The sequence below is a fragment of the Chiloscyllium punctatum genome, unplaced genomic scaffold (assembly GCF_047496795.1).
Source record: "Chiloscyllium punctatum isolate Juve2018m unplaced genomic scaffold, sChiPun1.3 scaffold_638, whole genome shotgun sequence".
In the NCBI taxonomy this organism is placed as follows: domain Eukaryota; kingdom Metazoa; phylum Chordata; class Chondrichthyes; order Orectolobiformes; family Hemiscylliidae; genus Chiloscyllium; species Chiloscyllium punctatum.
In genome coordinates, this window is record NW_027310372.1 from 3,606 (window position 1) to 16,203 (window position 12,598).

General features: G+C 50.9%; 1 long non-coding RNA gene across 1 annotated transcript in view; it reads left to right on the plus strand.

The window, feature by feature from the left end:
- The first annotated feature begins 1,006 nt into the window (after nucleotides 1-1,006).
- Nucleotides 1,007-12,598, plus strand: part of LOC140473546 (uncharacterized) — an 81,030-nt gene continuing 69,438 nt past the window's right edge. The window contains exons 1-2 of the long non-coding RNA XR_011958412.1: nucleotides 1,007-1,083; nucleotides 9,863-10,000. This is a non-coding gene — a long non-coding RNA (uncharacterized lncRNA). The remainder of the gene's footprint in view (nucleotides 1,084-9,862; nucleotides 10,001-12,598) is intronic.

Below are 12,598 nucleotides of genomic sequence, written 5' to 3' on the forward strand. Positions count from 1 at the left end.
ATAGTGCCCAGGGATGTGTAGGTTAGGGTGGGGGATTGACCGTGCTAAATTACCCATAGTGCCCAGGGATGTGTGGATTAGGGTGGATTGGCCATGCTAAATTACCCATAGTGCCCAGGGATGTGCAGGTTAGGGTGGGGATTGACCGTGCTAAATTACCCATAGTGCCCAGGGATGTGTGGGTTAGGATGGGGGATTGGCCGTGCTAAATTACCCATAGTGCCCAGGGATGTGTAGGTTCGGGTGGGGGAAATGACCGTGCTAAATTACCCATAGTGCCCAGGGATGTGCGGGTTAGGGTGGGGGATTGACCGTGCTAAATTACCCATAGTGCCCAGGGATGTGCGGGTTAGGGTGGGGGATTGACCGTGCTAAATTACCCATAGTGCCCAGGGATGTGCGGGTTAGGGTGGGGATTGACCGTGCTATATTACCCGTAGTGCCCAGGGATGTGCGGGTTAGGGTGGGGATTGACCATGCTAAATTACCCATAGTACCCAGGGATGTGCAGGTTAGGGTGGGGGATTGACCGTGCTAAATTACCCATAGTGCCCAGGGATGTGCTGGTTAGGGTGGGGATTGACCGTGCTAAATTACCCATAGTGCCCAGGGATGTGCTGGTTAGGGTGGGGATTGACCGTGCTAAATTACCCATAGTGCCCAGGGATGTGTAGGTTAGGGTGGGGATTGACCGTGCTAAATTACCCATAGTGCCCAGGGATGTGCGGGTTAGGGTGGGGGATTGACCGTGCTAAATTATCCATAGTGCCCAGGGATGTGTAGGTTAGGGTGGGGGATTGACCGTGCTACATTACCCGTAGTGCCCAGGGACGTGCTCACCAAGAGGGGTAGAGCGATAGGGGCGGGGGTCATGAGCGTGGGTGGGATACTCTTCGGAGGGGTCGGTGTGGATTTGTTGGGCTGAAGGTCCTCTTCACACACGGTGTATAATTGGGCACAAAGTGGAGAAGCTGCTGACGAACACACGTCTCTCACTTTTCATTGCAGTGGCCACGTGTTCGTATTTCAAATTCTACACGACAGGAGAAAGTACAACCATCATGGGGAGGACAGTGGAAAAAGGTGAGCTCTTCAATGATCAACGTACACTGACTGGTGTCTCTCAGTCCCCTCTCTCTCTCAGGGAGATATCTGTACACTGACTGGTGTCTCTCAGTCCCCCCTCTCTCTCAGTGAGATATCTGTACACTGACTGGTGTCTCTCGGTCCCCCCTCTCTCTCAGGGAGATATCTGTACACTGACTGGTGTCTCTCAGTCCCCTCTCTCTCAGGGAGATATCTGTACACTGACTGGTGTCTCTCAGTCCCCCCTCTCTCTCTCAGGGAGATATCTGTACACTGACTGGTGTCTCTCAGTCCCCTCTCTCTCAGGGAGATATCTGTACACTGACTGGTGTCTCTCAGTCCCCTCTCTCTCAGGGAGATATCTGTACACTGACTGGTGTCTCTCAGTCCCCTCTCTCTCTCTCAGGGAGATATCTGTACACTGACTGGTGTCTCTCAGTCCCCTCTCTCTCAGGGAGATATCTGTACACTGACTGGTGTCTCCCAGTCCCCTCTCTCTCTCTCAGGGAGATATCTGTACACTGACTGGTGTCTCTCAGTCCCCTCTCTCTCTCTCTCAGGGAGATATCTGTACACTGACTGGTGTCTCTCAGTCCCCTCTCTCTCTCTCAGTGAGATATCTGTACACTGACTGGTGTCTCTCAGTCCCCTCTCTCTCTCTCAGGGAGATATCTGTACACTGACTGGTGTCTCTCAGTCCCCTCTCTCTCTCTCAGTGAGATATCTGTACACTGACTGGTGTCTCTCAGTCCCCTCTCTCTCTCTCAGGGTGATATCTGTACACTGACTGGTGTCTCTCAGTCCCCTCCCCCTCTCTCTCACAGGGAGATATCTGTACACTGACTGGTGTCTCACAGTCCCCTCTCTCTCTCAGTGAGATATCTGTACACTGACTGGTGTCTCTCAGTCCCCTCTCTCTCAGGGAGATATCTGTACACTGACTGGTGTCTCTCAGTCCCCCCTCTCTCTCAGGGAGATATCTGTACACTGACTGGTGTCTCTCAGTCACCTCTCTCTCTCTCAGGGAGATATCTGTACACTGACTGGTGTCTCTCAGTCCCCTCTCTCTCTCTCAGGGAGATATCTGTACACTGACTGGGGTCTCTCAGTACTCTCTCTCTCTCTCTCTCAGGGAGATATCTGTACACTGACTGGTGTCTCTCAGTCCCCTCTCTCTCTCTGAGGGAGATATCTGTACACTGACTGGTGTCTCTCAGTCCCCTCTCTCTCCCTCAGGGAGATATGTGTTCACTGACTGGTGTCTCTCAGTCCCCCCTCTCTCTCTCTCAGGGAGATATCTGTACACTGACTGGGGTCTCTCAGTACTCTCTCTCTCTCTCTCTCAGGGAGATATCTGTACACTGACTGGTGTCTCTCAGTCCCCTCTCTCTCTCTCAGGGAGATATCTGTACACTGACTGGTGTCTCTCAGTCCCCTCTCTCTCCCTCAGGGAGATATCTGTACACTGACTGGTGTCTCTCAGTCCCCTCTCTCTCAGGGAGATATCTGTACACTGACTGGGGTCTCTCAGTCCCCTCTCTCTCTCAGGGAGATATCTGTACACTGACTGGTGTCTCTCAGTCCCTTCTCTCTCTCTCTCAGGGAGATATCTGTACACTGACTGGAGTCTCTCAGTCCCCTCTCTCTCTCTCTCAGGGAGATATCTGTACACTGACTGGTGTCTCTCAGTCCCCTCTCTCTCTCTCAGGGAGATACCTGTACACTGACTGGTGTCTCTCAGTCCCCCCTCTCTCTCTCTCAGGGAGATATCTGTACACTGACTGGTGTCTCTCTGTCTCCTCTCTCTCAGGGAGATATCTGTACACTGACTGGTGTCTCTCAGTCTCCACTCTCTCAGGGAGATATCTGTACACTGACCGGTGTCTCTCAGTCCCCTCTCTCTCTCAGGGAGATATCTGTACACTGACTGGTGTCTCATGTCCCCTCTCTCTCAGGGAGATATCTGTACACTGACTGGTGTCTCTCAGTCCCCCCTCTCTCACGGAGATATCTGTACACTGACTGGTGTCTCTCAGTCCCCCCTCTCTCTCAGGGAGATACCTGTACACTGACTGGTGTCTCTCAGTCCCCTCTCTCTCTCTCAGGGAGATATCTGTACACTGACTGGTGTCTCTCAGTCCCCCCTCTCTCAGGGAGATATCTGTACACTGACTGGTGTCTCTCAGTCCCCTCTCTCTCTCTCAGGGAGATATCTGTACACTGACTGGTGTCTCTCAGTCCCCCCCCTCTCTCTCAGGGAGATATCTGTACACTGACTGGTGTCTCTCAGTCCCCCCCCCCATCTCTCAGGGAGATATCTGTACACTGACTGGTGTCTCTCAGTCCTCCCTCTCTCTCAGGGAGATATCTGTACACTGACTGGTGTCTCTCAGTCCCCTCTCTCTCTCTCAGGGAGATATCTGTACACTGACTGGTGACTCTCAGTCCCCTCTCTCTCTCTCAGGGAGATATCTGTACACTAACTGGTGTCTCTCAGTCCCCCCTCTCTCTCAGGGAGATATCTGTACACTGACTGGTGTCTCTCAGTCCCCTCTCTCTCTCAGGGAGATATCTGTACACTGACTGGTGTCTCTCAGTCCCCTCTCTCTCAGGGAGATATCTGTACACTGACTGGTGTCTCTCAGTCCCCCCTCTCTCACGGAGATATCTGTACACTGACTGGTGTCTCTCAGTCCCCCCTCTCTCTCAGGGAGATATCTGTACACTGACTGGTGTCTCTCAGTCCCCTCTCTCTCTCTCAGGGAGATATCTGTACACTGACTGGTGTCTCTCAGTCCCCCCCCTCTCTCAGGGAGATATCTGTACACTGACTGGTGTCTCTCAGTCCCCTCTCTCTCTCTCAGGGAGATATCTGTACACTGACTGGTGTCTCTCAGTCCCCTCTCTCTCTCAGGGAGATATCTGTACACTGACTGGTGTCTCTCAGTCCCCTCTCTCTCTCAGGGAGATATCTGTACACTGACTGGTGTCTCTCAGTCCCCTCTCTCTCTCTCAGGGAGATATCTGTACACTGACTGGTGTCTCTCAGTCCCCTCTCTCTCTCTCAGGGAGATATCTGTACACTGATTGGTGTCTCTCAGTCCCCTCTCTCTCTCTCAGGGAGATATCTGTACACTGACTGGTGTCTCTCAGTCCCCTCTCTCTCTCAGGGAGATATCTGTACACTGACTGGTGTCTCTCAGTCCCCTCTCTCTCAGGGAGATATCTGTACACTGACTGGTGTCTCTCAGTCCCCTCTCTCTCTCTCAGGGAGATATCTGTACACTGACTGGTGTCTCTCAGTCCCCCCTCTCTCTCTCTCAGGGAGATATCTGTACAATGACTGTGTCTCTCAGTCCCCCCTCTCTCTCAGGGTGATATCTGTACACTGACTGGTGTCTCTCAGTCCTCTCTCTCTCAGGGAGATATCTGTACACTGACTGGTGTCTCTCAGTCCCCTCTCTCTCTCTCAGGGAGATATCTGTACACTGACTGGTGTCTCTCAGTCCCCCCTCTCTCTCTCTCAGGGAGATATCTGTACAATGACTGGTGTCTCTCAGTCCCCCCTTTCTCTCAGGGAGATATCTGTACACTGACTGGTGTCTCTCAGTCCCCTCTCTCTCTCTCTCAGGGAGATATCTGTACACTGACTGGTGTCTCTCAGTCCCCTCTCTCTCTCTCTCAGGGAGATATCTTTACAATGACTGGTGTCTCTCAGTCCCCTCTCTCTCAGGGAGATATCTGTACACTGACTGGTGTCTCTCAGTCCCCCCTCTCTCACGGAGATATCTGTACACGGACTGGTGTCTCTCAGTCCCCCCTCTCTCTCAGGGAGATATCTGTACACTGACTGGTGTCTCTCAGTCCCCTCTCTCTCTCTCAGGGAGATATCTGTACACTGACTGGTGTCTCTCAGTCCCCCCCCTCTCTCTCAGGGAGATATCTGTACACTGACTGGTGTCTCTCAGTCCCCCCTCTCTCTCAGGGAGATATCTGTACACTGACTGGTGTCTCTCAGTCCCCTCTCTCTCACTCAGGGAGATATCTGTACACTGACTGGTGTCTCTCAGTCCCCCCCCTCTCTCTCAGGGAGATATCTGTACACTGACTGGTGTCTCTCAGTCCCCTCTCTCTCAGGGAGATATCTGTACACTGACTGGTGTCTCTCAGTCCCCCCTCTCTCTCTCTCTCAGGGAGATATCTGTACACTGACTGGTGTCTCTCAGTCCCCTCTCTCTCTCTCAGGGAGATATCTGTACACTGACTGGTGTCTCTCAGTCCCCTCTCTCTCAGGGAGATATCTGTACACTGACTGGTGTCTCTCAGTCCCCCCTCTCTCTCTCTCTCAGGGAGATATCTGTACACTGACTGGTGTCTCTCAGTCCCCTCTCTCTCTCTCAGGGAGATATCTGTACACTGACTGGGGTCTCTCAGTCCCCTCTCTCTCTCAGGGAGATATCTGTACACTGACTGGTGTCTCTCAGTCCCCTCTCTCTCTCTCAGGGAGATATCTGTACACTGACTGGTGTCTCTCAGTCCCCCCTCTCTCAGGGAGATATCTGTACACTGACTGGTGTCTCTCAGTCCCCTCTCTCTCTCTCAGGGAGATATCTGTACACTGACTGGTGTCTCTCAGTCCCCTCTCTCTCAGGGAGATATCTGTACACTGACTGGTGTCTCTCAGTCCCCCCCCTCTCTCTCAGGGAGATATCTGTACACTGACTGGTGTCTCTCAGTCCCCCCCCCCTCTCTCAGGGAGATATCTGTACACTGACTGGTGTCTCTCAGTCCTCCCTCTCTCTCAGGGAGATATCTGTACACTGACTGGTGTCTCTCAGTCCCCTCTCTCTCTCTCAGGGAGATATCTGTACACTGACTGGTGTCTCTCAGTCCCTCTCTCTCTCTCAGGGAGATATCTGTGCACTGACTGGTGTCTCTCAGTCCCCCCTCTCTCAGGGAGATATCTGTACACTGACTGGTGTCTCTCAGTCCCCTCTCTCTCTCTCAGGGAGATATCTGTACACTGACTGGTGACTCTCAGTCCCCTCTCTCTCTCTCAGGGAGATATCTGTACACTGACTGGTGTCTCTCAGTCCCCCCTCTCTCAGGGAGATATCTGTACACTGATTGGTGTCTCTCAGTCCCCTCTCTCTCTCTCAGGGAGATATCTGTACACTGACTGGTGTCTCTCAGTCCCCTCTCTCTCTCAGGGAGATATCTGTACACTGACTGGTGTCTCTCAGTCCCCTCTCTCTCAGGGAGATATCTGTACACTGACTGGTGTCTCTCAGTCCCCTCTCTCTCTCTCTCAGGGAGATATCTGTACACTGACTGGTGTCTCTCAGTCCCCCCTCTCTCTCTCTCAGGGAGATATCTGTACAATGACTGTGTCTCTCAGTCCCCCCTCTCTCTCAGGGTGATATCTGTACACTGACTGGTGTCTCTCAGTCCTCTCTCTCTCAGGGAGATATCTGTACACTGACTGGTGTCTCTCAGTCCCCTCTCTCTCTCTCAGGGAGATATCTGTACACTGACTGGTGTCTCTCAGTCCCCCCTCTCTCTCTCTCAGGGAGATATCTGTACAATGACTGGTGTCTCTCAGTCCCCCCTCTCTCTCAGGGAGATATCTGTACACTGACTGGTGTCTCTCAGTCCCCTCTCTCTCTCTCTCAGGGAGATATCTGTACACTGACTGGTGTCTCTCAGTCCCCTCTCTCTCTCTCTCAGGGAGATATCTTTACAATGACTGGTGTCTCTCAGTCCCCTCTCTCTCAGGGAGATATCTGTACACTGACTGGTGTCTCTCAGTCCCCCCTCTCTCACGGAGATATCTGTACACGGACTGGTGTCTCTCAGTCCCCCCTCTCTCTCAGGGAGATATCTGTACACTGACTGGTGTCTCTCAGTCCCCTCTCTCTCTCTCAGGGAGATATCTGTACACTGACTGGTGTCTCTCAGTCCCCCCCCTCTCTCTCAGGGAGATATCTGTACACTGACTGGTGTCTCTCAGTCCCCCCTCTCTCTCAGGGAGATATCTGTACACTGACTGGTGTCTCTCAGTCCCCTCTCTCTCTCAGGGAGATATCTGTACACTGACTGGTGTCTCTCAGTCCCCCCTCTCTCTCAGGGAGATATCTGTACACTGACTGGTGTCTCTCAGTCCCCTCTCTCTCTCTCAGGGAGATATCTGTACACTGACTGGTGTCTCTCAGTCCCCTCTCTCTCACTCAGGGAGATATCTGTACACTGACTGGTGTCTCTCAGTCCCCCCCCTCTCTCTCAGGGAGATATCTGTACACTGACTGGTGTCTCTCAGTCCCCTCTCTCTCAGGGAGATATCTGTACACTGACTGGTGTCTCTCAGTCCCCCCTCTCTCTCTCTCTCAGGGAGATATCTGTACACTGACTGGTGTCTCTCAGTCCCCTCTCTCTCTCTCAGGGAGATATCTGTACACTGACTGGTGTCTCTCAGTCCCCTCTCTCTCAGGGAGATATCTGTACACTGACTGGTGTCTCTCAGTCCCCCCTCTCTCTCTCTCTCAGGGAGATATCTGTACACTGACTGGTGTCTCTCAGTCCCCTCTCTCTCTCTCAGGGAGATATCTGTACACTGACTGGGGTCTCTCAGTCCCCTCTCTCTCTCAGGGAGATATCTGTACACTGACTGGTGTCTCTCAGTCCCTTCTCTCTCTCTCTCAGGGAGATATCTGTACACTGACTGGTGTCTCTCAGTCCCCTCTCTCTCTCTCTCAGGGAGATATCTGTACACTGACTGGTGTCTCTCAGTCCCCTCTCTCTCTCTCAGGGAGATACCTGTACACTGACTGGTGTCTCTCTGTCTCCTCTCTCTCAGGGAGATATCTGTACACTGACTGGTGTCTCTCAGTCTCCTCTCTCTCAGGGAGATATCTGTACACTGACTGGTGTCTCTCAGTCCGCTCTCTCTCTCAGGGAGATATCTGTACACTGACTGGTGTCTCTCAGTCCCCTCTCTCTCAGGGAGATATCTGTACACTGACTGGTGTCTCTCAGTCCCCCCTCTCTCACGGAGATATCTGTACACTGACTGGTGTCTCTCAGTCCCCTCTCTCTCTCTCTCAGGGAGATATCTGTACACTGACTGGTGTCTCTCAGTCCCCTCTCTCTCTCTCAGGGAGATATCTGTACACTGACTGGTGTCTCTCTGTCTCCTCTCTCTCAGGGAGATATCTGTACACTGACTGGTGTCTCTCAGTCTCCTCTCTCTCAGGGAGATATCTGTACACTGACTGGTGTCTCTCAGTCCGCTCTCTCTCTCAGGGAGATATCTGTACACTGACTGGTGTCTCTCAGTCCCCTCTCTCTCAGGGAGATATCTGTACACTGACTGGTGTCTCTCAGTCCCCCCTCTCTCACGGAGATATCTGTACACTGACTGGTGTCTCTCAGTCCCCCCTCTCTCTCAGGGAGATATCTGTACACTGACTGGTGTCTCTCAGTCCCCTCTCTCTCTCTCAGGGAGATATCTGTACACTGACTGGTGTCTCTCAGTCCCCCCTCTCTCAGGGAGATATCTGTACACTGACTGGTGTCTCTCAGTCCCCTCTCTCTCTCTCAGGGAGATATCTGTACACTGACTGGTGTCTCTCAGTGCCCCCCCCCTCTCTCAGGGAGATATCTGTACACTGACTGGTGTCTCTCAGTCCCCCCTCTCTCAGGGAGATATCTGTACACTGACTGGTGTCTCTCAGTCCCCTCTCTCTCTCAGGGAGATATCTGTACACTGACTGGTGTCTCTCAGTCCCCCCTCTCTCAGGGAGATATCTGTACACTGACTGGTGTCTCTCAGTCCCCCCTCTCTCTCTCTCTCAGGGAGATATCTGTACACTGACTGGTGTCTCTCAGTCCCCCCTCTCTCTCAGGGAGATATCTGTACACTGACTGGTGTCTCTCAGTCCCCTCTCTCTCTCTCAGGGAGATATCTGTACACTAACTGGTGTCTCTCAGTCCCCCCTCTCTCTCAGGGAGATATCTGTACACTGACTGTTGTCTCTCAGTCCCCCCTCTCTCTCAGGGAGATATCTGTACACTGACTGGTGTCTCTCAGTCCCCCCTCTCTCTCTCTCAGGGAGATATCTGTACACTGACTGGTGTCTCTCAGTCCCCTCTCTCTCTCTCTCAGGAAGATATCTGTACACTGACTGGTGTCTCTCAGTCCCCTCTCTCTCTCTCTCAGGGAGATATCTGTACACTGACTGGTGTCTCTCAGTCCCCTCTCTCTCTCAGGGAGATATCTGTACACTGACTGGTGTCTCTCAGTCCCCCTCTCTCTCTCAGGGAGATATCTGTACACTGACTGGTGTCTCTCAGTCCCCTCTCTCTCTCAGGGAGATATCTGTACACTGACTGGTGTCCCTCAGTCCCCTCTCTCTCAGGGAGGTATCTGTACACTGACTGGTGTCTCTCAGTCCCCCCACTCTCAGGGAGATATCTGTACACTGACTGGTGTCTCTCAGTCCCCTCTCTCTCTCAGGGAGATATCTGTACACTGACTGGTGTCTCTCAGTCCCCCCTCTCTCTCAGGGAGATATCTGTACACTGACTGGTGTCTCTCAGTCCCCTCTCTCTCTCTCTCAGGGAGATATCTGTACACTGACTGGTGTCTCTCAGTCCCCTCTCTCTCTCAGGGAGATATCTGTACACTGACTGGTGTCTCTCAGTCCCCTCTCTCTCAGGGAGATATCTGTACACTGACTGGTGTCTCTCAGTCCCCTCTCTCTCTCTCTCTCTCTCACAGATCTCTTCATTATTATTGCTGTCCTGACACTGTTGAGTTTGTGTCTGATGATCCTGGGCTCCCTCTCAATAATGATGGCATTGAACAGGCAACCAGATGTCCTGATGAAACTGTCAGCTGCATGTTTCATCCTGGCCGGTAAATATCCCTCCCTCCCTCTCTCCGTCCCCTCCGACAACCCTCACCCTCCTGTTCCAATCCCTCCCTCCCTATCTCCCTCACCCTCCTGTTCCAATCCCTCCCTCCCTATCTCCCTCACCCTCCTGTTCCAATCCCGCCCTCCCTATCTCCCTCACCCTCCTGTTCCAATCCCTCCCTCCCTATCTCCCTCACCCTCCTGTTCCAATCCCTCCCTCCCTATCTCCCTCACCCTCCTGTTCCAATCCCTCCCTCCCTATCTCCCTCACCCTTCCACACAGATCCTACACTATCCCATTCCCATCCATATGTTTATGATATGTCCACACCGATCCTACACTATCCCATTCCCATCCATATGTTTATGGTATGTCCACACCGATCCTACACTATCCCATTCCCATCCATATGTTTATGATATGTCCACACCGATCCTACACTATCCCATTCCCATCCATATGTTTATGGTATGTCTACACCGATCCTACACTATCCCATTCCCATCCATATGTTTATGATATGTCCACACCGATCCGACACTATACCATTCCCATCCATATGTTTATGATATGCCCACACCGATCCTACACTATCCCATTCCCATCCATATGTTTATGATATGTCCTCACCGATCCTACACTATCTCATTCCCATCCATATGTTTATGATATGTCCGCACCGATCCTACACTATCCCATTCCCATCCATATGTTTATTATATGCCCACACCGATCCTACACTATCCTATTCCCATCCATATGTTTATGATATGTCCACACCGATCCTACACTATCCCATTCCCATCCATATGGTTATGATATGTCCACACCGATCCTACACTGTCTCATTCCCATCCATATGTCTATGATAAGTCCACACCGATCCTGCAATGTCTCATTCCCATCCATATGTTTATGATATGTCCACACCGATCCTAAACTATCCCATTCACATCCATATGTTTATGATATATCCACACCGATCCGACACCATCCCATTCCCATCCATATGTTTATGATATGTCCACACCGATCCAGCACTATCCCATTCCCATCCATATGTTTATGATATGTCCACACCGATCCTACACTATCCCATTCACATCCATATGTTTATGATATGTCCACACCGATCCTACACTGTCCCATTCCCATCCATATGTTTATGATAAGTCCACACCGATCCTACACTATCCCATTCCCATCCATATGTGTATGATATGTCCACACCGATCCTACACTATCCCATTCCCATCCATATGTTTATGATATGTCCACACCGATCCTTCACTATCCTATTCCCATCCATATATTTATGATATGTCAACACCGATCCTACACTATCCCTTCCCATTCATATGTTTATGATATGCCCACACTGATCAATCACTATACCATTCCCATCCATATGTTTATGATATGTCCACACCGATCCTACACTATCCCATTCCCATCCATATGTGTATGATATGTCCACACCGATCCTACACTATCCCATTCCCATCCATATGTTTATGACATGTCCACACCGATCCTACACTATCCCATTCCCATCCATATGTTTATGATATGTCCACACCGATCCTACACTATCCTATTCCCATCCATATGTTTATGATATGTGCACACCGATCCTACACTATCCCATTCCCATCCATATGTTTATGATATGTCCGCACCGATCCTACACTATCCCATTCCCATCCGTATGTTTATGATATGTCCACACTGATCCTACACTATCCCATTCCCATCCATATGTCTATGATAAGTCCACACCGATCGTGCAATGTCTCATTCCCATCCATATGTTTATGATATGTCCACACCGATCCTACACTATCCCATTCCCATCCATATGTTTATGGTATGTCCACACCGATCAGACACCATCCCATTCCCATCCATATGTTTATGATATGTCCACACCGATCCAGCACTATCCCATTGCCATCCATATGTTTATGTTATTTCCACACCGATCCTACACTATCCCATTCCCATCCATATGTTTATGATATGCCCACACCGATCCTACACTATCCTATTCCCATCCATATGTTTATGATATGTGCACACCGATCCTACACTATCCCATTCCCATCCATATGTTTATGATATGTTAGCACCGATCCTACACTATCCCATTCCCATCCGTATGTTTATGATATGTCCACACCGATCCTACACTGTCCCATTCCCATCCATATGTTTATGATATGTCCACACCGATCCTACATTATCCCATCCCCATCCATATGTTTATGATATGTCCACACCGATCCTGCACTATCCCATTCCCATCCATATGTGTATGATATGTCCACACCGATCCTACACTATCCCATTCCCATCCATATGTTTATGATATGTCCGCACCGATCCTACACTATCCCATTCCCATCCGTATGTTTATGATATGTCCACACTGATCCTACACTATCCCATTCCCATCCATATGTTTATGATATGTCAACACCGATCCTACACTATCCCATTACCATCCATATGTTTATGATATGTCCGCACCGATCCTACACTATCCCATTCCCATCCATATGTTTATGATATGTCCACACCGATCCTACACTATCCCATT